Source organism: Triturus cristatus, chromosome 3_1 (assembly GCF_964204655.1).
Source record: "Triturus cristatus chromosome 3_1, aTriCri1.1, whole genome shotgun sequence".
Lineage (NCBI taxonomy): Eukaryota > Metazoa > Chordata > Amphibia > Caudata > Salamandridae > Triturus > Triturus cristatus.
In genome coordinates this window covers 1,001,709,394-1,001,735,987 of record NC_140583.1, presented here as the reverse complement: position 1 = coordinate 1,001,735,987, position 26,594 = coordinate 1,001,709,394, and the positions used below count along the sequence as shown (strand labels likewise).

Here is a 26,594-nt window from a genome sequence, read left to right as displayed (position 1 = left end):
AGCATTGGCATAGCCAATAGGTCTCGCTTTTGGGACCTTATAAGTGTTTAGCCATGCAACAGTTGCGTAACTAAATACTTATAAGGTCCCAAAAGCGAGACCTATTGGCTATGCCAAGCGGCCGTGCGGCTGCGAAAGTGAAAGTGATCAAACATCTAAGCGGCCGGGCGGCCGCGAAAGTGAAAGTAATCGCGGTGAAGCGCGGCGCGCATGCCCGCGCACATGCACTGTAGCTCTAGGCTGGCCTGGTAGCACTTTTTTGGAGCCCTCTCAATAAGTCTCGCCAGACCAGCGCATGCGCTGGGTCAGGCGAGACCTAAAAAGTAACGTTGTGGTTATTGTGTACAGATTAACAACCAACAAAGTATGCTATCAGTTTGACACAATGACAAAAACAGTCGGGATCAGGGGAGTGGAGAGGGAATCTTGGGTAAAAGGTAGGCACTGTTCGTAATAATTGGCTACAGAAGAAATTAGACCATGCTGAGATTGCCTTTGCTTTGTGCTTGGGCTGACAGCTCTCAATCACATATCTCTTTGAACAGCTTAGATTGTTAATAGTTTCTACACGAGGGGCCGTATTACAAAAGTGACCTGGGGTTTAACGGAGGCACTTTGGTATTACAGATCAGGTGACAAAGGCTTGTGCGGCCGCTACTGTAAGACAGATAGCGCTTGCACATGTAGCACCAGCGCTATCATTAGAGGGCGTTTCCTCATTTGCATGGGGGCATGGCAATCTGTAATTGGGCCCTAGGGTTTGTTAAATTGTGAAGTCCATCATTTCTCAACTTTGTGATTTTTAAAAAATGTTTCTATCTTCGCCAATTACAAAAGTCACAAAGATTGAAAAACCAAGGGTAGTTTGAATGTCAGGGACTGCACAGGCAGCGGGTGGATTGTTGTCGCTCAGAGGCACTCTCCATTCCCTGCTCCAGAGCCCAACCTTTGGGTTGAGATTAGGGAATCTGGTGACGGTAGTCTTAGTCAGACGTCAGTACCTGAGCACTGGTGGGTATTGAACCCCAGAAATGTAAACAGCATGTAATGAAACCCCCCCCCCCCCACAGAAACTGCTCACTTCTGATGAGTACCAGACTGAGAAAACACATGTGTTGAGAAACATGCAGCCCTGGCTGTGTTTGAACTTTCAAGCTTTCCCCAGTTTAATTTGGGGAGAAATGGGACACAACCTTCCCAGTCAGTAGCCGAACCTGTCTCATTTGAATATTATTATTTTCTGTCACAGCTGGGCACCAGTCATATATCACACATGAGGAAGCTACTTACCCTAAGTGAGCTTTCTGTAGTTTTCTGTGAAACTTCTACAGTGTTCTGCGGAACTTCTTATGGTCTCGAAAAAGTCCTGTCGAAGCAAGAAAAACATCAAACTGTGGAACCCTATGTTAGCTTTTCATAGATGATCAACCCCATTTGTACATGCCTGTATTCACTGTAGTCCACACAGGAATTTCACTGGTTATAGGTGGAATGATCCTTTATTCTAGCCATTTAATGGCATGGTATAACAACATTGCTAAAAGGTACCATTACTTTCCACTTATTCAGCCATTCCTAGAGTCACAGGCTGAATTGCAATGCTGGTGGTAAATTAAGCCCACAGCTTTAAGGAGCTGCAGCATGGGGCCACTAGGTTGCACCAGAGGGACTAAATGTAATACTAATAAAGCACAGTGCTGCCCTGAGGTGTCCTGCCACTGTGACTACAAAACAATGGCTTGAAAATTGCCTTTTTGGTAGGTCTAAGGGCCAAACCAACAAACTGTATTTTGCCTGGCGTTCCAAAAACACTTGCTCCAGAGCTGCTTGACACTTTGAGACTATTGCACTAATTTGTGATAGTTTTGACTAACTACTGCTTACTGTACAATCGCAATCAACTCACTTTCAAAGCAACCAAACAATTGTATTTATACAATGCACTCAATGTAGCGATACCATATGATACTGTGCCGCCAAGGGCACAGTCTTCCAGCCCTGGGTTGCATTTTCCACTGTAGAGTATTCTGGGAATTGTAGTATTGGATCACATGAATACAACTGAAGTACAGGAGTAACTGAAAATGTTCCATTAATAACCCCGGGAGCCTACAAAAGAAATGAGTAGATACTTGTCAGGTCTATTCCAAAGAATTTTTTTAAAATTTTCCTTATTTCTTCTAAGCTTCTAGCCAACATGTGTTATGTTTCGGCTTTGCATAGACTTCCTCAAGGCTTTGAAAAAATAACAGCATGTGCTGCTGAAATGTAAACTTTCTTCAACTGCAAGCAAACTCAAGGTAATTCTGAAGCAGATTATAAACTCAAAGCAACTGTATATTTTTATATAGTTGATTAAGAGTTCTCAGTTCGCAAATTCCGGTAACGGAGCAAATAATAAGCATTAGAACACGGGAATGTTGGAAACTTCATTGAAGAAAATGAAGTGGCTTAGTTCCAATAATGACTAGAGTAAGCCTTCTGCTCCAACATTGTAATGTTTGTTTTCAGTTTCTCCCTCTTTAATTTAGAGCATTCTACTCTCAGTTGGTGGAATATTCTAATAGCCTTAAGCCATTCTGCCTTGGGCTATTCCAATTGTTAAAAGCCCTTTCCCTTGTTATAGGCCCTCGTCTGTGGCTCTGTCCTATTACTTGAGTTCAGCAACTGCCTGCGGTGCACCCAGTGTGCCCTCCTGAGAGGGCAGCCCCTTAGTACTGTATTCAGCACTAGCTTGGAATGGGGGCAGACTGCGTGAGCCACATTTCCTAAAATCAATATCTACTGGCAGTTATTGATTTGTGGCATGCCCTTTTATTTCGCTTGTCTCTGTAACATGAACTCACACACCTTGGTTTGCATGAGACCCTCAGAGAGCAAATCCCACCTGTAAGCAAAGTAAATGTTTGCCATTTCTCACACTCTGAAGCCACTGTCAGTCGTGCCGTGTTAGGGATTTAGGAGGCAGCATCAGGTGTCTGTACTCCTGATAGCACCCCTTTGGGATCGGCTGCTCCTGCCTCCTGGCAAGCTTCACACAGGATAGGGGCGGCTTCTTCATAATGGCGGAGGAGCTTTGCCCCACTGCCCAGAGACAGCCGATAAATAAAATGATAATAATACAATGTTTTCATTTTATTTATCACTATAATCTGAACCGCAAAGCCGATGAGTCGAGGGTGGGGCTAGGCCTGTACATGGCAGTGGGGAGGAGTGTTGGGGAGCACTGTAAGTTAATAAGCTGGTTTAGCCAGCCGTCTTAGGCCGGCCAAACAGACATGTGCACTTAGATTTCTCCAACCCACCAGTATTCTACAGCCGGGTGGAGAAACTGCACAGACTCCATGTGCCTCAGCGAGCGTCAGACTAGCCTGCTCAGGCCAATCCCGGCGCTGGTCTCATAGCATGAGAACAGCATCTGATTGGGCGGGGAGCCTGTGCTTTTTGCCCCATCAGAAAAGGAGCAATGAGGCAACCGGCGAAGTCAGCGGGAGTGGCAGGTAAGTCACTTTATTTTATCTGTATTCCCTCCCCAACCTCCCGCGCAGCCTTACCACTTTAGACTGGGGCAGCTGCTACTATATAGAGATGATGTGCCTTTGCCGGCACTGCTACCACCTTGGCTGCTGCGGGGCCCTGGTCATAGCCCCATCATTGGCTCTACAACCTGGGAATGCCCTGATATTGTAACTGCTGCTCATGGAAAGCGCTGTTAATTATGTGCAATCACTGCCACATCACATCCTTTTCCTCAGTTTGGGATGGGCTGGTGAACTCTTGGCATTCCTCTCCTTTTAACCGGTTACCCCTGCACCCTTTGAGGTTTTGCGTACCCACTCGGATCGCAGGGTATTGGTAGACATGCTGGGCAGAAATTGCCTGCACCTAGGGAGAAGAGAAAATGAAGAGGGATCTTTGTGTGTTCCTCGAGGAGAGGTCATACACACACTGTGGGTTTGTGTTGACTATAATTTAAAAAGACCATCAAAGTTACAAAGCTTTTTGTTCACAAAGTTTTTGGAAGACCTTGAAAGTTTGTGAGGGTTGCAAAGTATTTCTCTTTGATATTTAACTATGGCCGGCGGGCTACACTAACTCCCTATTGGGAGTAGCATCCCACTGTGGATCCCGGGGTTTTTGTAAGCACGCAACTTGGGGATAGCGATCATAGTTAATAACTATGGCCTGCAGGTTTCACTAATACCCTACTGGGCATTTCTTTGCAGGTGTACACGTTTTCGGCGACCCCTGTTTCGGACAGTCCTGTGAGAAGAATTGCCCTTTATTTTATTCAGATACATTGTTCGCGAGTCGTGGGCCTGGAGCTATAGCTCATTCCGCCTCTATTTACTACAAAAATGTGATTTCCAACTATTTCCTTAAATTTGTTGTACCAACCTCTTACTATATTCCTCTTTGATACCCTGCTTCAACCCTTTTCAAATGCTACAGTTGCTATTCCACATGCCTTTTTATAATTATAGCACATTCGCTAATTTATGAGTACAGCGCAGTCTAAAACCCAGTTGCGTAGAGTCTGTGCTGTGTAAGACAAGATATACATGATTAAATACAATCTACATCCTGTGCAGACTTTTGGTACAAATCTAGTTCATGTTTATCTGTGGCACAAGAGTTGTGGCAAGGGGTGTGCAGCCAGAGCTCTTTGTCGCAAGCCTAGAACATTTTGTGGTTCCACTCTCCTATTGCAACATCTTTTTAATAATAAAACAGCTGGCCTGACTTGTTCCTTAATACAGCTAACACAGCACCATTACTAAGTGGAGCCACATATCATGTTTTCGGGAAACGGCCACTACAACGCGGCCTTTTTCCACGCATAACCTTAACCACGCATGCATTACAAAGCATTAGTGGGTAACACGAATAGCCTTTACCACGCATACCTTTACTACGAGATACGTAGTAAAGGCATGTGTGGTAAAGGTTAAAAATGAAAAAGGGGGCTTGGGGGATCTCCCCCCCCCAAAAAAAGGGGACGAAACAAAAAGGGGGTTTGTGGGGTCACCCCCCCAAAAAAACACATGATAAAGTAGTGATCTGGTGGCAATCGGGAGGCAATCAGCGTTGTTAGAGGAAACGGCACTTCCATTTCCTCTTTACGACGTGCAACATGAACTCGGGAGATCATAGAGAAGAGACGACAGACGAGATGACGTGGAGAGGTAAGGGGAATTTCAGAATTTTAAATAAAACGCAGGGGTGCGATTATAGAGTTAAGGGCAGGGGAGGGGAATTTGTAAGAAGGTTTTAGGGGTGGGGAATAACCTTTACCAAGAGTATGCCCTTACCATGCATGAATTTACAACGAAAATCGTTGTAAAAGTATGTGTGGTAAAGGAATATTTGTGGTAAAGATTATGCGTGGGAATGGCATTCGCGTTGTAACGCATGCGTGGTAAAGGCGTGCGTTGCAACAGAATGCGTTGTAACATCATACAACCCATGTTTTCACTTTCCCTAGAGTATCCCTCTTCCGGATTCTGAGCTGCTTCTTGTTTCAGAAACCTGAGAGAAATCTCACAAAAGATTTGGCACCTGGCCTCGCCAAAGCTTCTGACATGCCTTTGTTACTCTCTTGATTGACCTTCTCACACAATTCAGTGTAAGATGGGTTTGTTGTGAAATGAAGCAGCCATCACTGATTTGCTGAATTTTGGTAAAATTCAAATACTGATGGCGCAAATCAGAAAAGGCACAGTTCAGTCAGAAGTTCATTCCTGTTCGAAAAACTTGCATTCTTTATGGGGCCCAAAGGTTTTCCTGGGCTTCTGCTACCATTTTATCACGCTTTAAGTAGGCAGGGACTGTCCGGTACTGAGTACCTGCACTCCTGTAATTTGAAAAGGAGTATTCATGCACTTTTCAGCTCTGCTGCAGTACATGTAATGGAAGAGTATGGGTACTTTTCAGTAGCAAATATGTACTCTGAATAGAGTACCCGCTCTTCTGTGTTTCCATTTAAAGCACTGCATTTTATAGTAAAGATCTTCCTTTCCTTCATGCTGTTCATTTCTGTGGCTGAATTCTCAGGCAGGTGCAGTTCAAAGACTGCCCTGCACACTTATTTGCGATTTTTACTGCATCCTCATTAATACTGATATAAAAAATTCTCGTAGACATATTTACAGTTGAAATGCCTTGTTGCTCTCTCTAAGTATATAAATAGATAAAATACGGATTGTCTGTTGTAAATGAAAACTCCACATGTTCAAATGCAAAAAAATGATGACCACTACACAGGTGGGAGATGGTGTTTCACACACAGTGTAAGCATTTACACTGGTTCTGAAGCCAATCATCCATATACCTTTTTTTTTTTTTTTTGATAATCAAATTTTTATTTTCATGCAAAAGAACAAACATAAAAGATACATACAACAGACCAAAAAAACTGGCATCAAAATGACATATCATGGGCTCAATATCAGGCAGTAACGAAATCCTCCCTCCCCTCCCTTGGCCTGCCGCCTCCCTCCCCGTGCTCCCCCCCTAGAATACGCCCCCTAACCATTTCCCCCATACTCTACGAAACTTTTTGGGGCATCCCGTGCAACATAAACTGTCCGTTCTTGTGTGGCACACCAGTCCACGCCCCTCCTCCATTTAGCACAATTGGGTGGATCGACCTGCTTCCAGGCGGCAGCAATATCTCTTTTAGCTACTACCAGAGCAGTAGTTTGGAAAAAATTTTCGTTGCGGGATCCGTCCAAACCATCCGTTATCCCCAACAAAGCCATTTTGGGGTCATGGGGGACCTCCCACCCCAGGACCTCCATCAGTTCAAGCTCAATCTCCCTCCAGTAGCTTCCCAAACGCGGGCAATTCCAAACCATGTGGAAGAAGTCCACCGGGCCTACCCCACAGCGGGTGCATGAAGCCTCCGGGGAAAGACCAGCACGGTAGAGGCGCTCCGGGGTCAGATATGCGTCATGCAGATAATAAAACTGGATGAGCCTCAATCTAGCCGAAGTGGTAACCGTCCTGGGGGCCATAAGGGCGTCTCTCCAATCAGCTTCATCCAATGGACCCACCCAGGTCTCCCATCGCTGCTTCAGCCCTTCCCAGTCTACCGGGGTGCTGTTAACCAGGGAGCGATAGATACGGGAAATTCCCCCCCTCCCAAGGCACCCCAGCATCACCTGGGCCTCAGGCGGGCTGTGGTCAGGAATCCGCAAATCCAGAGGGATATGGGTTTGGACCGCGTGGCGCAGCTGGAGGTATTTATAGAATTGCGAAGGGTGCAACGAAAATCGGCCCTGAAGCTCCTGAAAGGAGCACATGCGGCCCTCCCGCCACAGGTCACCTAAGCGAGAGATCCCCAGAAGGTCCCATGCTCGAAACCCCTCCAACCCCGCCACCTCCCGCAGCCAAGTCCCATGCCAAAGTGGTGTGACCAGGGTCAGTGTCCTTGTCCATCGGGTATGCCGTAGAGTAGCACGCCATGCCAAGAAGGGGGCCAGCGTAACGTCCGGGAGCGATAGGGGGATCACCGCCCCGTAAAGCATGCTTTGAATGGAGGATAACCCCATGCGCTGTACCTCAACCCTTTAAGCCGGATCGTCCCACCAACCAGAGAACCAATCATGGACCACCAGAAGCTGAGTTGCAAGATAATACAAATAGAGGCTGGTCATACTCAGACCTCCATCGTATGAAGGAATCTGACAACGGTCCAGGGCCAGACGGGGCCTACCGCCACCCCAGAGAAACTTAGTCGCTACCTTGTCCAACTCCCGGAACCAGGAGCGGGGGAAGGAGCAGAGTGTGTTCTGTAGCATGTATAGGAACTTAGGGAGGATCATCTTCTTGTAGAGTGCGATCCTTCCCAGTGGATTCAACAGGAGCGATTGCCACTTCATCATATCTGATCTGGTCTTGTTTACCACAGGAGCCACATTGAGGGCCCAGCAGAGCTCCAGAAGAAGGGTGATCCAGATCCCTAAATATTTAAAGGAGAGTCTCCGGAGGGGAATATCCGACTGCCAATCGAAGCACTCCCTAGACGGGTGCAGCGGGACCAGGACAGATTTTTTGGGGTTTAGGCGGAGACCCGATGCCTGTCGGAAACGGCGAAGAATCAGGCGAACACGAGGACCCGAAGCAGCTGGGTCTGAGAGATAGAGAAGGACGTTGTCCGCGTATAGGGCAATCTTATCAGGGACCATACCCGGCCAGTCCCATCCGCGAAAAACTGAGTCCGATCGGACCAGAGCGGCCAGGGGCTCCATCGCCAGAGCGAAGAAAAAGGGTGAGAGCGGGCAGCCCTGTCGCGTTCCTCGCCCTATGGAAAACGTGCGGGAGAGGGCTCCATTCACCAGCACTCGGGCTCGTGGATCCGCATTCAGGACCCGGACCATAGCACGAAACTGGATGCCAAAACCCATGAGCTCCAAGACCTCTCCGAGGTAAACCTCACCCCACCGAATGAAAGGCCTTTTCAAAGTCAACCAGTAATAGGGCCAGATAAGGAGATAGGCGCTCCCGGTGGTCCAGGGCCAGATGCAGGCGCCGCAAGCAGTGCCTAGTCCCTCGAGCCGGCATAAATCCACACTGGTCCGGGTGGACCAGTGAGACAAGATGCGGGCGAAGCCGTTGCGCCAGGATGGTAGTGTATATCTTAAGCTCGGTGTTAATGAGAGATATAGGCCGATAATCCGAACAAGACTGCGACGGGGGTTGTGTTTTTGGAAGGACTACTATCGTAGCCGTGTCCGTCTCGGGTGGGAATGAGCCCTTCTCCACCACTTCAGCATAGAGGTCCAGAAGCCCCGGGGCAAGGATTTCACGGTAGTGGGCATAGTATTCCTGTGGGAAGCCATCCGGCCCTGGGGTCTTCCCGGAAGCCAAGTGACTAATTGCTTCATCGATTTCTCGGAACGTGATGGGCAGATCTAGTGTCTCACTAGCCTCCCCTCTCAATTGCCCAATAACAGCCCCGCTCATCCCCATCAGCTCCTCATGGGAGATCCCCGGCGCCCGAGCCCGGTATAGGTGGGAATAGTAGTCTGCAAAGGTCTGTGCCACTGCGACGGAGGTTGTGTGAGTCACGCCCGTGGAATCCGCAATGGCAAGAATAATCCGGTTTGCGCGAGGGTAGGTGGCCAGCCGGTGGAGGAGCGTACCATTCTTATCCCCCCAACCGTACACCCGGGCCACCGAGGAGCGCCACAGAGTCTTGGCCGCCTCCATAGAGTGCATACGTATCTCCTCCTGCAGAAAGGCCAGCCGCCGCGCACTCACGGCATCACTCAATGCCTCCTGGTTCCGTTCAAGTTCTAAGGCTTGCGCCTCACAGGCCGTGAGTCGCTGGAGCTGTGCCCGACGTTGCTGCTGTATGTGCCCCCGGGCCGCCCCCTAATAGTCGCCTTGCCGGCCTCCCAAAGGATGGCTGAGGACGAGACAGAGCCAACATTGTGACGATAATAATCGGCAAGCTCGTCTCCCACTGTTTTCTGAAAATCTGCGTCCTGGAGGAACCAGGCATTCAGGCGCCACATCGGGCGGGCGGAAAAGGGCAGGTGGGCCAAAAGCGAGAAGCAGTGGCGAGTGGTCCGAAAGGCCCCTTGGAAGAATGTGGGCATCCTACACACTCGCACATTCCGTAGACGGGACGAAAATTAAGTCAATCCGGGCGTGTGAATGATGTGCCGCCGAGGTGTGAGTGTATTGACAAGCGTGTGGGTGCCAAACCCTCCAGACGTCACACAGGCCCTGGGCCTCAGCCCAACTCGACAACTGCCTCGCGCGAGTGGCTCTGGCGAGTGAGATTGGACCCGTCGAATCCATATGGGGCGTGTAGACAGCATTGAACTCCCCCCCTAAAATGAGCGAGCCTGCCGGGAGCGTTGGCATCAAATCTGCGGTGTAGGAAAGGACAGCCTGCAACCGGGACGGCGCCGCATATAGGGACATCAAGGTGAGTGGTCGCCCCTCGAGAGTGCCACAAACTGCAACCGCCATACCCTGGGGGTCACAATGCGCTCGGGCCAATACAAAGGGAAAGGACCGTCTAATCAGGATAGCCACCCCCCAGGATCCCCTAGCAAAGCCGGAGTGCCAAACCCTGTCATATCCGTAGCGGGCGAGAAAGGGACATTTATTACCGAGGAGGTGGGTCTCCTGAAGGAAGAGCACGTCGATCTCCATGCGCTGCGCATATTTGAGGACAGCCATGCGTTTGAAACGGTCCAAAAGACCATTTACGTTCCAGGACAGTATGCGCATAGCGGCCCTAGGAAGGGTTGTGTCAGCCATAAGTATAGTCGGGGGCACGCCTAACCAGAGTTCTCGTCTGCCGGAGCAGAGGGAGTGTATCCCTCAGACCGTAGGGAACTCCATAAGTTAAGGAGAACGAGCCTGGAGCAGGGAGCAGAGTAAGGCGCCATCTCAGCGTGTGTTGGGGACCGGTGCCTTCGGAAGAAGCGTGTCCCTTGTGGAGAACGGGTAACCCCGGAGTCAATGGCAAGGAGGGCCGGGGAGCGTGCAGTAAGGGGCCACCCGTAGGGCACGGCACCCACACCAAAACTGAAGGGGGCGCAAGCGCATGGTCTCCCCGGAGGGAGAGACATCGGGAGAGCGGACATGGGAGCAGGTCAACAGTGTCTGGATGCCATAGAACCACAACAAAGAGGAAATCATCCCCCACCAACGAAAACCCCCCTAGGAGGAAGAAACACCCCCAAACCAACCCCAACCCCACACCCCCCACCCTATACTTCAGAAACAGAAGCATCTGTCGCCCGAATAGATCAGAATAAGACAAAATCTCCTGCCCTGGCTGAGAGCTGCAAATATAGTGAACACTGAAGCCCAGACCTTCGCATCGCCGGCCCGGAAAGCACATCCCCTCCCCCTTACACAAGTCCATCTGCATTAAAGGAAATCAAATGACCGGACTGCGGGAAAGATCCGCAAGGTCTATTTGTGCGGCTGGCTGCGTTGCCGAGCCCACCCGTAGGGGGGACTCAGTATGTTGTCCAGTAGCAGCGGGGCTTGTAGGTGCGGCCGAAGAGGCATAAGAGGCCCCAGACTCCCGGCGCTTCCGGCCCACAGAGCGCGTTACGATCACCTTTCCTGCCGTGCGCCTCCGGGGCAGTGCTCGTCGCCGTCGACGGGTTCTGGATGGCCGGGGCACCTCCTGTCCCCACCGCCCAGCCGCCGGTGATCCCTGTCCAGATCTGTGCAAAGGACGCTCCTTCGTCAGCCAGGTCCAGGCTGCTCGCGGCGTGTCAAAGAATATTGTTTTGTGCTGAAAAATGACCCGGAGGCGCGCCGGGAACTGAAGCTGGTACTGGAGGCCCATGGCTCGCATCTTCTGCTTCCCCTCCGTGTAGGATCGCCTGAGCTCCTGGACCTCCCGGGTGTAGTCCGGGAAGATCATTATAGTGTGTTTTTGGTATGTGAGAGTCTCTTTGCGTCTGGCCTCACGGAGAATCGCGTCCCTGTCTCTGAAATTGAGGATCTTTAAGATGAAAGGGTGGGGGGGCACCCACGGAGGCCTGGGAGCCAGCGAGCGGTGGGCCCTCTCCACCACAAACCAGGTTGACAGGCTGTCTACCGGCATCCAGGATTTAAACCAGCGTTCCAGGAAATTGTCTGCATGGCCCAATTCTGCCCCCTCCGGAAATCCCACCAGGTGGAGGTTACTACGCCGGGCGCGGTTCTCAGCATCCTCAGCCCGGCGGTGCAGTTACTTAGAGTGGGTGGTTAGCTCTCGCACTTGGTCCTGTAACTGACGGATGTCGTCCTTGGCTGTCGAAATTCTTGATTCGGCTTCGGAGATGCGGGCAGTGGCGTTACGCAGGTCCTGCCGGAGGAGGGCAACGTCGACCTTGATCTCCCCGACCATACCCTCCAGGGAGGAGCGGGAGGCGCTGATGGCCTGCAAAACGGCTGTTAGGTCCGTGTTGGGGGCTGAGGTCGCCGCCTCGGTCGAGCCCGCCCCCCTCTTGGAGGTCGTGTACTGATCAATCCTGGTTTGGGTTGCAGCAGGTGGCGGCCTGGAAGCCCTGTCCTTACCCATGATGGCCGCCCCACGATCAACAGGGGATGTCACGGTCACCGGAGACCCCACAAGGGATTAGGGCGGCAGATGGCAGGGGGGGAGGATGCACAGCCGGGGCCCCTCACCCGTCCGGCAGGCCGAATGTCACCAGCAATGCCGATCACGTCTCTGCGCGCCGCCCGAAGAGGCAGCCGAGTAGCGCTCAAGGCCGCCGACTAGAAACTCCAGGTTCGAGGCCCGTCAGTACCCAGGGCAGCGAGCCGCCTCCTGCCGGACAACACAGCAAAGGGCAGATCCACGGCGCCCCCAGCGAAGTCACCGGCCCGATCAGTCTATGCAGATGCCCAAGCCCTTCAAGATGGTCCTCGGTGAACAGGCAGGACGGACTGCCCCCAATCCAGGCACCTCGCGGTGGATCCCCAACCGCCGATGCCAGCACTCAGCCCGGGGCCGCGGGCACCGGATTCAGCTCAGGTCGCCCTCTCCCGGATCTTGACCCTTCACAGCTGAGAGCGTAAAGCCTGCAGCCAGGGGGGGGTGAGGGGGGGAAAGGATGCCGCACTCACCCACCGGCCGCCGGCTTGCGGCCCGAGCAGCTAAGGTGCCATTCAACGACCCCCGCAGAACGCGAGGGACAAGGTCCAAGCGCAGCGGCTGATGCAGGGGGGAAAGGGGGAGCCGGGCCCCGACCGTCGACAGCCGGCTCGAAGGGGGGGCCCCCCACCACTTCTCGGTCACCCCGACAGCCAGGGCCGCCCCACTCACACGCCTTCCTCGGCACTGCACTCACCGGCCTCCGTCCATCAAAGTGCGGCCCCCCAGGGCCCGCTCCGCACCCCTGCACTCACCGCCTGCAGTCCTGGGGCGGTGTCAGGAATCACGGAAGGTTTCCTCCTCCTTCTGCTTCCGTGGCCTCTATGCTCTCATTACAAACTGAGAAAGTAGTCAATCCTTTGAGTTGGAGTGCTTGTTGGCATCGTAGAAATTCCAACATGGCTGCCAACTTGCTGCAATAGCATATTGCTGTTTAACAGTCTAGTCTTGCAGTGAATGACAGTTGGTGAGGTGTGCTCTAACATTCCAAGATGCACTTCACCGAAGATTCCTCAGGAGCAGCACCTGTTTCTTGCGTCGAGAAAGCTAGTCAGGGTAGTGGCGTCATACTCGGGGTTAGTTCTGTCGGATAAATAATCTCAGGTTAGTGTAAAATGTCAAAGTGTAATTAAGGATTTCTAAATAGCATTGAAATTCAAAATTAGCAATGAGAAAGGCCTGAATACTGATAAACATCTGTCTGCAGAAATAATATGAGAGAACAACTATAATTAATGTAAATCCTTCAGCTGAAGGGTATCAGAATAAAAATAAAAGAAAACTGTAGTGGAAACGTTAGAGAAGAAACGCGGGCGACTGCTTTCATTTCGCCGCGTTTACAAATAAATCCACACCGTGATAAAATAGCTAAAACCTTTGAGCACTCGGGCACTGAGTCTTCGTGCCATTGTTCAGAGGAAGCAATTAAGAAGCACGAGTGAATTTATTCAAGTCCGCCTCGCGTGTTTGACTGGAACTCTAGTTGGTATTAAATTAAACGAGCAAGCTTTAAATTAACGCTCTACGCGCACAACATAATCACCAGCTAACAACAAATAAGACGCGCGAGTGAATTTATTCACGTCCGCCTCGCGTGTTTGGCTGGAATTCTAGTTAGTATTAAATGAAACGAGCAAGCTTTAAAATAAACGCTCTACGCGCACTAACAGAATCACCAGCTGGCAACAATTAGGACGTGTCCAAAGATTGCAAGTCACATTTGAGGCAAAGTCTAGCGAAGGCGACTAAACATACTCGCTTCGCTCCAAGGTTCCTTAAAATATCCAATAAAAGACAGCGGACGTTTGCTAGTCCGTTTAACATCTAAATTACCTTCTCAAGTTGGTTAAATCCATAATAACGTTGGGAGTCTCATTTACCACCAGAAAATTAAATCAAACTAAGAATAGTTCCCCAAAGATAGCAAAGACAAAATTCTGGAACTGTAAAACCAATTAGACTCCAATTATTAAAACAACTCTGTAATTATCCAGTGAGTATACTTAGTGAAGGGGAAAAAACGCAATTTACAGATTATATTAAATAATGATGTACACTTACCTTGTCTTCTAATTTCCCATAGAGCAGTGAATACGTAGCATTCCTGTGAGGATAGAACAACAAGAGTTAAGACTTCTCTTCAGACACATACAACGCAAAAGAGAAGTAGAAGAGGGGCAAAACCAAAAACACTTCCTGGTAAGATAAGTTATCTTAGATTCTAAATGCAAGTAAGTTATGAATGTTTCGCCATTTAATTCATGATTATGTCTGCAGCTGACACTACCAGTGAGGAAGGAGGTTCGTGCTGATCCGCAGTGTTTGGAGCTGTCTCTTCTCTGTCCCATCCCCTTTCCCCCCTCGGTACTCACTTACTAAGGTGTAATTAAAGAAACCTGGTGGGGAAAGTTCAGAGAAGGGCATTGGGAGCTTGCGTCCTTCTACTCCTGTGTGGTTCGCAATTAAAAGACGTATCTGACAGGCGGGAACACCTCTCTTCTCGCCGGGGGGGGAGGGGGGGCCAGCAGTGGCAGCTGAAGTGTCCCAACAAGGCGGCCGATGTCGCAGGACAGCCGGGCCTAAACACCACGCGGGAGCCGTGGGCTCGATTAGTAGCCCGCCCGGGTCCCAGCACCAGGATTGTCACTGCCAGCCGCCGGCCTGCCTCCGGGTCGCCGATCGTCGCACGGGCCAGGCTGAATCCAGGCAGCTTCGGGCTCAGGGCCGCGGGTCAGGTCCACGCTCCGCTGCGCCAAGAATGGGCCGGCCAGGGCAGCTCGCCACGGATTTAGGCGGATTTGCGTGGTTAGGCGTCCGGAGCCTCACCGCCGAGTGGCCATGTCGGACCGGCCACCTTTTTTTTCTTTTTACTGTACCACCGGTAGCCTGTTGCTTCAAAATGGAGTTGGGAGATTATGTTCCTCATTGTGAAGCTGTTCAGAACAACATTTTATATTTAGAAGTGTTCCTTTCCTCAGGTTCAGAAAATCTAAATTCTTTAACGCTCGCAAAGCCACACAAGTTCAAAAGGTCAAACTCGAAGCAAAATCTTTGTCAGGCGGGTGTGTAATGCTGTCTGGGGAGATGTGCAGAGAGGGAAGGGCTCTGCAGCTTCAGTCAAGCACACGCACAGGTAGAATCGAGGGGGTGTACGGCACCTCCTTTCAGCACAAGGTATGGTTTGTGTAATAGTGTATAACAACACTTTGTTGAGTAAGTCAAGTTGCACGTTTTTTTCAATGTTATTGTCAATCTGGACCTCTTTAGATTAAGTTAATCCTCTATGTAATGGCTTCCCCAATGAGCATTATTGTGGGTGAAAAAGAGAGCATATGGTGAAGGATGAAATGAACTCAAATCTGATAGCTATCTCACAGTCTAATTATCTCACTAATAACACGCAACCCTGGTGTGTTATCAGATTTTTCACTAAGATGCACCTTTTAACTGAATGAGACCAGCGTGATGTCATTAACTGCTAGGCTGCCTTTATTTTGTCCCACCTGTGACCCTGTACATTGGCAGGCCTATTTATGGGTTATTAACATAGGAGCTAAGGTGGAAACTCCTCAGGGCTCAGGAGGTGTGAGTGGAGGAAAGGAAGGACGAACACCTCAGCAGGGTGCAGTGAGTGAGCTTGGCGGTGCAGTAGGGGCAGTGCGAGTTCAGAGGCAGGCAGGCCTACAGGTGTCTTGGGAAGGTCACTGGAAGGCATCTGTCATTGAAAGCTGAGGTGAAACACCAAGCAGGTGACAGGATAAAAACAAAGATCAGCAATAAGGTGCCTTCTATTCTGTGCAATCTGGCTATCACTGAGTGCAAGTTATCAAACGAAGGAGAGGGGTCCCATGAGGACCCACAAGAAAATAATAATCTGCGAATATCAGATTTACACAGTAAGGTGATCAAGCCACACACACTGTTGGCAGTAAGCAGCCTGCTAAAACTGTGACCGAAACATCACAGCATTAAACTGTGCACGTGTGGAATTCTTTGAATAAATGAGGGACATTGCAGTGACATAAAGACATACATTGCTTAAGGCCACGTGCTTCTAGTCGCATCAGAAGTTGGTCCGCCTCTTACCACGTGGGGACAGTGACCAACGTATAATTGTGGTGTCTATTTTAGCAAGACATTTACACATATTTTACATTAAATGGAGCCTGTACATGGTAAAAAATGCTAAAAAACGATTTTTTTTGCTTTGACCTCTTAACTGCCACATGTTTTACCTGCATCCGATTAGTACCTATTTACCTGCTCCAACGAGTCACTATACATGGATAACTGCAAGGGAGGAAAGTAGGGCTGGCTGGATATAACTCTTGCTTCTTCTACCATAGCAAAAGACACACAATTGATGGATGGAATGCTGTACAAATCAAAACATTCACCCCCAGTCAAGAGATCTGGGTTAAATCCATCATTCTTTTGCTCACCATGCCACCCCAGTTTAGACCTGGCCATATGCAAATCAGTCTTGACCCTGTGCCTCATGGGAACAGTCCAGCCCAAACTGCCAAGCCAGGTCCTCCGTGGAACGGAAACAAGCATCCTATGACCGGTTTCGGGGTTGAACCCCTCTTCAGCCAGGATAGCTTGATTCCAGTGGCACATTGAGCTCAGGACCCACGTCTGGGCATACCTGGTGCACTTAGGGCGAGAAAGCAAGAGACACACAATTGATGGACGGAATGCTGAACAAATCAAAACATTCACCCCCAGTCAAGAGATCTGGGTTAAATCCATCATTCTTTTGCTCACCATGCCACCCCAGTTTAGACCTGGCCATATGCAAATCAGGCTTGACCCTGTGCCTCATGGGAACAGTCCAGCCCGAACTGCCAAGCCAGGTCCTCCGTGGAATGGAAACAAGAATCCTAGGACCGGTTTCGGGGTTTTATCCCTCTTCAGCCAGGATAGCTTGATTCCAGTGGCACAGTGAGCCTGAGACCCACATCAGGGCATACCCGGCGCACTTAGGGCAAGAAAGCAAAAGACACACAATTGATGGACGGAATGTTGAACAAATCAAAACATTCACCCCCAGTCAAGAGATCTGGGTTAAATCCATCATTCTTTTGCTCACCATGCCACCCCAGTTTAGGCCTGGCCATATGTAAATCAGTCTTGACCCTGTGCCTCGTGGGCACAGTCCAGCCCGAACTTCCACTCGGGGTGACAAATGCAAAAAGAACTATTGATGGACAGAATGCAGAACAATGTCATACATTCACCCCAGTACAGAAGATCTGGGCCTAAATCCATCGTTTTTTTGCTCACCATGCCATTCCAGTTTGGACCCAGCCACATGCAAATCAGTCTTGACCCTGTGCCCTATAGGAACAGTCCAGCCCGAACTGCCAGGCCTCCTGGCTGAAGAGGGGTAAAACCCCGAAACTGGTCCTAGGATGCTTGTTTCCGTTCCAGGGAGGACCTGGCTTGGCAGTTTGGGCTGGACTGTTCCTATGGTGAGCAATAAAACGATGGATTTAGGCCCAGATCTCTGTACTGGGGTGAATGTATGACATTGTTCTGCATTCTGTCCATCAATATTTCTTTTTGCATTCTTCTACCATAGCGGCAACATGCGGCCACCAGGATGCTTACTGTACTAAGGCATCTGTAGCAGTGAGTGTTGCTTGCCCTCAGTGCAGTTGATAGGATGGTTAAATTAGCATTTACAGGTCACACTGGGCTTGCTGCTAGTTGGCTACTTGTGTGAGTAGATTAATCAGTGATTTTATAAGGGCATTGCATGGATGATGGCATTAAACACAATGTTACTAGAAATTAAACCAGGGACTACGCATGTCTTTTTACTCAGTGGAGCAAAATTAATTCTTGGGTTAACCAAGTTAAACTAGGTCTAGTTTTTAGACTATTCCACCAGAGTCATAGCTGGGTGGCACATAGTGTGGAATGACCCCCATTTGTGGGCAGATGGGTTAAAAGTACTATGCATGTGAATATTTCCACTGTTTACAACATCAGTAATTTACTACAAATTACAACTGACAGGCAGCTTTTATAGTCATCCCAGCTAGCAGATATGTGTCACAAGATGGAGCTGTGTGCACATGATTTGCTTTTCATGCAGCGTGGCCTGTTCCTTCGCTGCCACATAGTTGTAGCAGTTCAGTTTACAACACTTTGTCATCCAATCACATGCTTCCTTGGGTTCTAATGCTAGAGGCTGGTAAGAAGGGCTTTATGAGGCAACAGGCCTTAATGGAGGCAGTGGAGCTAAGGCAACTCATTTCTACACCATGCAAAAGTCCAACAGTTAGTGCCCTAGAACCGGCCTATACAGTTACTGTACCACATATACTCAAGAAACCAAGGTAGTTGGCTTCATGCGAAAGAAGCTTAATGTAGTGTGTGTTCAAATGACATATGACACATTCTCTGGCCCAGTCGAGCTGTGCCACCAACTTCAGGCACATGGGTTCACAACCTTCCCCTGTGGATGGAAGGTACATATTCACTAGTCTGTTCTCATCTAAAGCAGGGGTCTTCAACTTTTTCTGAATTAAGAATGGCTGACCAACGTTTCTCTCTGGGTGTCAGCCTTCTGCTAATAAAAGCTACTGGCTGATCCTGACCCTCATCATTCAATTGTGATAACACAGCTGCTACCCCCAACTCAGATGCATCTGTTTGAACAAAGAATTGCTTGAAGTAATCAGGACTTTGCAGAATGGGAGCAGTGCACATGGCCTGCTTCAGGTCATCAAATGCCTTTTGACAGCTGACTATCCACTGAACTTTCTTTGGCAGTCAGCCTTCTGCTAATAAAAGATACTGGCTGATCCTGACCCTCATCATTCAATTATGATAACACAGCCCCTACCCCCAACTCAGATGCATCTGTTTGAACAAAGAATTGCTTGGAGTAATCAGGACTTTGCAGAACGGGAGCAGTGCACATGGCCCGCTTCAGGTCATCAAATGCCTTTTGACAGCTGACTGTCCACTGAACTTTCTTTGGCATTTTCTTAGAAGTTAAGTCATTCAAAGGGGTCACTATGGATCCATACCCTTTGACAAATCCCCTATAGTACCCAGTCAGGCCCAAGAAAGCTCTGACCTGAGTCTGAGTGGTTGGAGCAACCCAGTCCATGATGGTCTGGACTTTGCTCAGCCATGGTTGAACCTGGCCTCCACCCACAAGGTGGCCCAGGTACACAACCTGACTCTGCCCTATCTGGCACTTGGTGGCCTTGATTGTTAGACCTGCTTTCTGCAGGGCCTCCAAAACATTTCTCAGGTGGACCAGGTGATCCTCCCAGGTGGAGCTAAAGACAGCAATATCATCTAGATATGCTGCACTATAGGCTTCCAGGCCTGTATGGACTTTGTTCACCAACCTTTGAAAAGTGGTAGGTGCATTTTTCAAACCACAGGGCGTCACCACAAATTGGTAGTGCCCACTATGGGTAGAAAATGCTGTCTTTGGCTTTGCATCATCAGCTAGTCTGATCTGCCAGTAGCCAGCTGTCAAGTCAAATGTGCTCAGGAACTTGGCTGAGGCCAAAGTGTCTATAAGCTCATCTGCCCTTGGTATTGGATGGGCATCAGTCCCAGTGACTGCAGTGAGACCCCTGTAGTCCAAAACCTCATCTCTCTCTTACCATCTTTGGTGTGAGGTTTGGGCACTAAGACTACTGGACTAGCCCAAGGGCTATCGGAGGGTTCAATAACTCCCAATTCCAACATCTTCTGGACTTCAGCCCTGATACAGTCCCTGATATGCTCAGGTTGCCTGTAAGTCTTATTTTTAGCAGGCAGGCTGTCCCCAGTGTCCACTTCATGAGTGCACCAGGTGGTCTGACTTGGAGTCAGTGAGAACATATGTCTAAACTGACAGAGAACTTTTCTTCAATCAGTTTGTTGTTGGACAGTGGGGCTGCCTGCCAAGGCTACACCATCTACTGAACCATCATCAGGGTTCTGAAAGAGCAGGTCAGGAAGTGGATCACTCTCTTCCTCCTGTCCCTCATCAGTTGCCATGAGCAGGCCCATGTTAGCCCAGTCGACATATGGCTTGAGCATGTTGACATGGAGCACCCTATGGGGGCTCCTGGGAGTTCCTAGGTCCACCAGGTAGGCAACCTCTCCCTTCTGCTCAAGTATTGTATGGGAGCTACTCCACTTGTCTTGGAGGGCTGCTGGGACCACAGGCTCCAACACCCATACCTTTTGTCCTGGCTGGTAAACAGTCAGCACAGCCTTTTGGTCATGCCAGGTCTTTTGCAATTCCTAGCTAGCCTAAAGGTTTTTAGTTGCCTTCTTCATGTATTCAGCCATTCGGGAGCGGAGACCAAGTACATAGTCCACAATATCCTGTTTAGGGGGTTTGAGAGGCAACTCCCATCCCTCCTTCACTAGACACAATGGACCCCTAACTGGATGTCCAAACAGAAGCTCAAATGGGCAGTAACCAACCCCCTTCTGAGGAACCTCTCTGTAGGCAAATAGGAGGCAGGGCAAAAGTATGTCCCATCTGCGCCTAAGCTTATCTGGGAGACCTTTGATTTGAGGGTTTTGTTGAACCTTTCAACGAACCCATTGCATTGTGGGTGATAAGGGGCGGTACATTTGTAATTTACTCCCCACTCCTTCCACATTGCTGTCAAGTAACTAGACATGAAGTTTGCATCTCTGTCTGATACTACCTCCTTAGGGAAACCCACTCTGGAAAAGATTCCAAGTAGGGCCCTTTCCACCACAGAAGCTGTAGTGGTCCTAAGGGGCATGGCTTCTGGGTATCTAGTGGCATGGTTCACCACCACCAGTATAAACCTGTGCCCAGATGCTGTCTGAGGATCCATGAGGCCAACTTTATCAATCCCAACCCTCTCAAAGAGAACCCCCACTACAGGTAGTGGTATCAGGGGGGGCCCTTGTAGTACCACCTGCCTTACCACTGGCTTGACAGGTGACACAGGAGCGATAAAACTCCTTGGTGTCTTCAGACATGTGTGGCCAATGAAAGTGAGTGACAATTCTGTCCCAAGTCTTGTTTTGGCCTAGGTGACCAGCTAAGGGAATATCATGGGCTAGTGTTAACAGGAAGCCCCTAAACTTCAGAGGTATAACCAACCTCCTGGCTGCTCCAGGTTTGGGGTCTCTACTCCCTGAGTAAAGGAGTCCATCATCCCAATAGATCTTATGCGTTCCACTAGCATTCCCAGCAATCTCAGCAGCAGCCTGCTGTCTGAGGGGTTCAAGAGAGGGGCAGTTCAGCTGCTCCTGGCTCAGATCTGCTCTGGAAGGCCCCCCTGTCCACAAGAACTCAACCTGATCAGGTTCAAGCTCATCTGGGACAGTTCCTTCTTCAGGACTTAGATCAGCTCCCTCAATAGACTGGTCTGCATTCTGAGTCAGGGGGGAAGACACTGCCTTACCCCTACTTCTCCTTCTCTTGGAAGGCACCTGGTCCATTCTTACAGGATCCAGGGCTTGTTCAGTTTTAGACATTTTGCCTGTGACCTGGTCATAGCAAACACTTCTGCAGGGATGCCCAACATTTCTGCATGAGTCCTGAGCGCCACTTCAGCCCAAGCTGAAGTTTCTAAATCATTGCCAAGCAAGAATTCAACAGGGAGGTCTGCACTTACCACAACCTTCTTAGGGCCAGTTACTGCTCCCCAGGTGAAATTAACAACTGCCAAGTAATGGTCTGTCCTGACATTGCTAGCATTGGTCACTTGGTACATCTCACCAAGTATGATTTGCTCAGGAGCCATTAGATCTTTTGTCACCATTGTAACACTTGCTCCTGGGTCCCTAAATGCCAAAGCCTCTTTTCCATTGATTGAAGGCTGCTGTCTGTATTTGCCCAGATTACTGGGACTCACAAAGGAGGACATATCCATGCCTCCATCACAGATCAGAACAGCCTGAGTTGGAACTCTGACTAGGCCAGAGTCCACCTCAGAACCCAGGGTTAACCCTACTACACCCTTATTCTGAGTATCACCACTTGGAGCTGAACTAGGGGGAACAGTTGCCTTAGGGGCAATGGTGGCTGGAGTTGAGTCTTTGGACTTGGTACAATCAATTGTCCAATGGGTCTTCTGTTTACAGATTTTACACCATGGTTTCTTTTGCCTTTTTCTTTGTTAGATTGGAACTCCCCACCAGATGCAGATTTTTGGGGCCCTTGAGAAGACTTCTGGTATTTACCCTTCTCCCCAACCGTATCAGAGTTTTTGGAGTCCTGCTTCTTGGAGTCACCACCTTGGTTCCGAACCTTCTGCCTCACCCTGGTTCTGACCCATTTGTCTCCCTTCTGGCCCAATTCTTGGGGAGAGGTCAGATCGGAGTCCACCAGGTACTGATGCAACAGCTGATTTTGACAATTATTAAGGATCTGCTCCCTCATAATCAAGTTGTACAATCCTTTAAAATCACACACCTTACTGCCAAGTAACCAGCCCTCCAGAGCCTTAGTAGCACAATCTACAAAGTCAACCCAGTCTTGAGTCTGTGCCTTTTGGGTATCTCTGAACTTCAACCTGTGCTATTCAGTGGTTAGGCCAAACCCATCAATCAGAGCACTCTTCAGGACTTTGTAATTATCAGCATCCTCTTCTCTAACAGTGAGGAGCTTGTCTCTACCTTTTTCTGCAAAGGAGAGCCACAAGATTACTGCCCACTGCTCCAGAGGGACCCTCTGTACTTTACATGCCCTCTCCAGTACAGTTATCCATTTGTGGATGTCATCCCCACTCTGGGAAGGAGGGACAATCTTGTTCAGGTTCCTATGGTCATGAGTATGCTCTCTACCTCTAGGGATTCTGTTGCTGCCACTAGGGGGCTCTAGCCCCCATCTTTGTGAAGCTCTCTGGAACTCCGGGAATTCCCTATCTAAGGCCAACTGCTCTCTCTTGATCCTAAGCTTAGCTTTCTCAAACTCAAGCAGTCTGCACTTTCTCTCATAAGAGGGCTCCCTCTGGTGAGGGGCAGTAGTCCTATGAGAGATAGAGGTCCCTACAGATGTACCAGAATGATTAGATTCCAGAGAAGGAGATCTTGATCTTCTAGGTACACTGCCAACCCTCCCAGGTGGGGTAAAGAGAGGGCCACTGGTGCCTTCTCCCTCACCCTCAGGAAAGATTGTTTCTTCCAGAGTGGAATCATCTTGATCCTCCTGGCCAGCATCAGAGTCTGGGTCATAGTAGTGTTCACTACCTGGCCTTTCCCCTTCTGCTGACCCACCCACCTTGCCTGCCTCATCAGACCCTGGGGTCTTTCTGAGGTCATCTAAAAGCAAAGCCTCTATGAGGCATTGGGTGTTTGCACTTTTCCCTGTCTTCAATTTCCTAGATGTACACACAGCTCTCAATTCCTGGAATGGGAGATGGTCATATCTAGTTGGCAGAGGCCTACTGGTTTCTGGCCTTGAAGACATAACTAGTGTGGGGTGGTGTCTGCACCTACCTACTCTAGTGGGGCCTACTAAACTCTCTTGAGTTGTAGAAAGGGTGTGCTAAGCCCTTGAGACACAACTCTAAGTTCAGTAGAACTTACTGTATTCTAGACTTGATTTATATGTACCTATAGTACCTATAGTGGTTTTCAGTTAGTCACTCAATGAGATTATCTGGTAAAGCAATAGCAAGCTTGAATCCAACCGCTGCACACCAATGTGAGAAGTTGGCCTGGTTTATGCTGTCCACTAGTTATAGTGGGCACCTTGCACCAGTCCAAATGACCTTCATTGATGATAGGTTTAAAGACAACCTTTATTGAAAGCTATCCTTGCGGTAGCTGTGGAGAGCAGCCTTCAGGCTAAGTCTTGAATGAGTGTAAAGCAGCTTGGTTTACCAGATTATAACCTCTTGAATGACCAAATTAAAGGAGAACCACACCAGATTTTTCTAAAATATATGTATTTATTTCTAAACACTCACTACTAATCTCTTTATGAGACTAGAGTCCAGGATACACAATATCACAGTACTAAAACGACAGTAAATAGCACAATATACAATGGGCTCCAGGGGGGGACCAAACCATATATTAAGAAAGTGGTATAAAAACCACAACTTGACTAGACACAGTGCCTAGAGCACCTAGAATCGCTGAGACCCCAAGGAACCACCCAAGGTAGTGACACACGGGACCCACGTGGGACGTGTGCAGTGTGAGAACACAGCCGCGAGCTCCATAAGATTCTATGGGGAAAGTCGCGGTTGGAATTTTAAAGATTACGGACACTTAGGAGAGGACTTTGAGCAAACCCCTTTAGACTTAGGGGGTTCTAGGGCCAGCACCCACGGGAGCACCGGAGTACTCGTGTTACCTCACCCAGGGAAGCCGGGTGCATAGGTGTCAAATGGCGTCGGGATTCGTCGTTGATTTCAATGGCGATCTGCTGCAAAGTGCTGCTGCTGGGAAGAGGAAGAGTGTCTGGTGGGATCCAAGCCTGGATCGAAGATGTGAAGAACCAGAAAGCAGAGGGGACAGAGTCTGGCTCACCTGCCAGTGACCAGGGGCACGATAGACGAATGCCCATCGATGTCGGGTGCTTCAGGTGTGAAGAGGTGAAGCTTGACTCTGCAGCCACGGGGACCAGGAGACTTCGACGATGACCAGGACCCGGATTCAAGCTGTCCCACAAAGGATGTCGAGTGCTGGGGTGTCGGTGCTTGGATTGAACACAAAAAGCCTTGGCAACAGCTACCCACGCAGGAAGAGTAACGATCCTTCGATGCGGACCAGCAAGGTTCTGGGGACTCCCCAAGCAATGGAGAGTCAGGGCACGTCTGGAGCAACCAGGGAAGCCCAATCAAAGTTAAGGATACCTTTTTGGGGACCCACAGGTTGAGGGACCAGGGATCGCGAAGGAACCTCGAGAGGAATCACAAAATGCTAGCCCACGGAACACTCGTGGAGTGTAGGCCAGCAATCTTTGGTGAAATCACTGCGCGGGGTCAAGGCTATAAGTAACCCAAAGCTCAGCCTCAGAGGTCACCTCAAAGCTGATGCTTCTGAAAATGGTCGCAGTGTCCAGGGTTTTGGGATGCACGGTCTCCACGAGGGATACAGGCCTCAGAGTTGCTGAGTGCACAGTTCAACCTCAGAGACCACGGGAACCCACCTCCTGTGTTGCTAAGTTCTTCGGAGTCCTCAAGAGCTTTGGAGATGCAAACCAGACAGATGCGTCTTTGGTGCCTGCCAAGCAGGAGAGTAACTCCTTTACTCCAAGGGAGATTCTTCAGTCATCTAGTGCAGTGTAGATCGTCGAAGGGCTGGTTTCTGTATCAGAGTTTCATCCAGGTAAATCTAAAGTCCTATAGTCAGGGGTTCCTACTTTATACCCAAGGAAGGGATGGGACAAACTCTGGGGACCCACCTATGGGAGGGTCAGGAAAGAGGGGTGGCTACACCAATTTCCTTTGTCCAGTTTCACCCCAGAGCAGAGCAGGGGCTGGTAGCCCCTGTAACCGGTTTGAGCTGGAATATGCACAGGGACACCAAATGTGCCCCCAGTGCAGACTTCAAAGCACTCTTGGAGTGCATCCACCCAGCCCCAATACACTAAAGCCTGTCTGGGAGGTGGTTACACCTCCCTGTGACAGGAAACCTATTGTCCAGCCTCCCCTGCCAGAGTTTCATCCAGCAGCAGGAGGGCAGACTGCAGCATCCATTTGGTGATGCCAGGTTTCTGTTAAGCTGGTACCGGGTATACCGGTGGTGCCATGTTTCTCCCTCTAGTAGGGTGGAATCATACCTCCCACACCAGTTACTGGTGTGGAGGTATGATTCCAAGGTGTTTGACACCAAACACGTTATGTTTCCATGCAGCCATTCCAAGGTAAGTATTTACCGCAAGGTTATAATGCACTTAAGAGTATATGGTTTGGCTGCATCACAAACAACCCTGGAATGAAGATTCCGAAAGGTGCATGGGGGCACTGCTCATGCATGGGCACCCTCCCACAAGAAACCCAGCACTCTGCCTTCAGGATTGTTAAGGCCTGCCATAGGGGTGACTGATAGGTGTTACATATGCAGTGATATCAGTAAGGGGTGCATACACCACCTTACATAGGCTTCTGTAGCAGACCTGTTGATTCATTTTAAAAGGCTTCCCAGGGGTGGCATAATACATGCTGCAGCCCCTGGTAGGCCTCTGATTAGCAGGGCCTCAGTCTGACTAAGTCGAAAAACAGTGAAAATTCAGCAAAAAGTGGGGGTAACTGTAAGAAGCAGATCCTACTCTCCTACAAGAACTACCTCAGCTAAGGGCAAATCAGTTGGAGCGTCTAATACATTTTATGAATGTACAATATCGCCTGCACGCCCTTCGGCCAAATTACTCGGTAGTTCAGCTTGAGTCACTATTCAGCTATTAGCTTAACATATATTTGGAAATGCAACCAGCATGTCAGCATATCCGTTTTTGGAAATTAACAATTTTCATTCAAGCCCATCTTCCATTCTGGCCGACTCTAAG

General features: G+C 49.5%; 1 long non-coding RNA gene across 1 annotated transcript in view; it reads right to left on the bottom strand.

Moving 5' to 3' along the window:
• The window catches only part of LOC146861390 (uncharacterized), an 83,297-nt gene that overhangs the window by 4,920 nt on the left and 51,783 nt on the right, over positions 1-26,594 (bottom strand). Inside the window, exons 2-3 of the long non-coding RNA XR_014979255.1 lie at positions 14,183-14,225; positions 1,291-1,366 (exon numbers count right to left, since the gene is read on the bottom strand). This is a non-coding gene — a long non-coding RNA (uncharacterized LOC146861390). The remainder of the gene's footprint in view (positions 1-1,290; positions 1,367-14,182; positions 14,226-26,594) is intronic.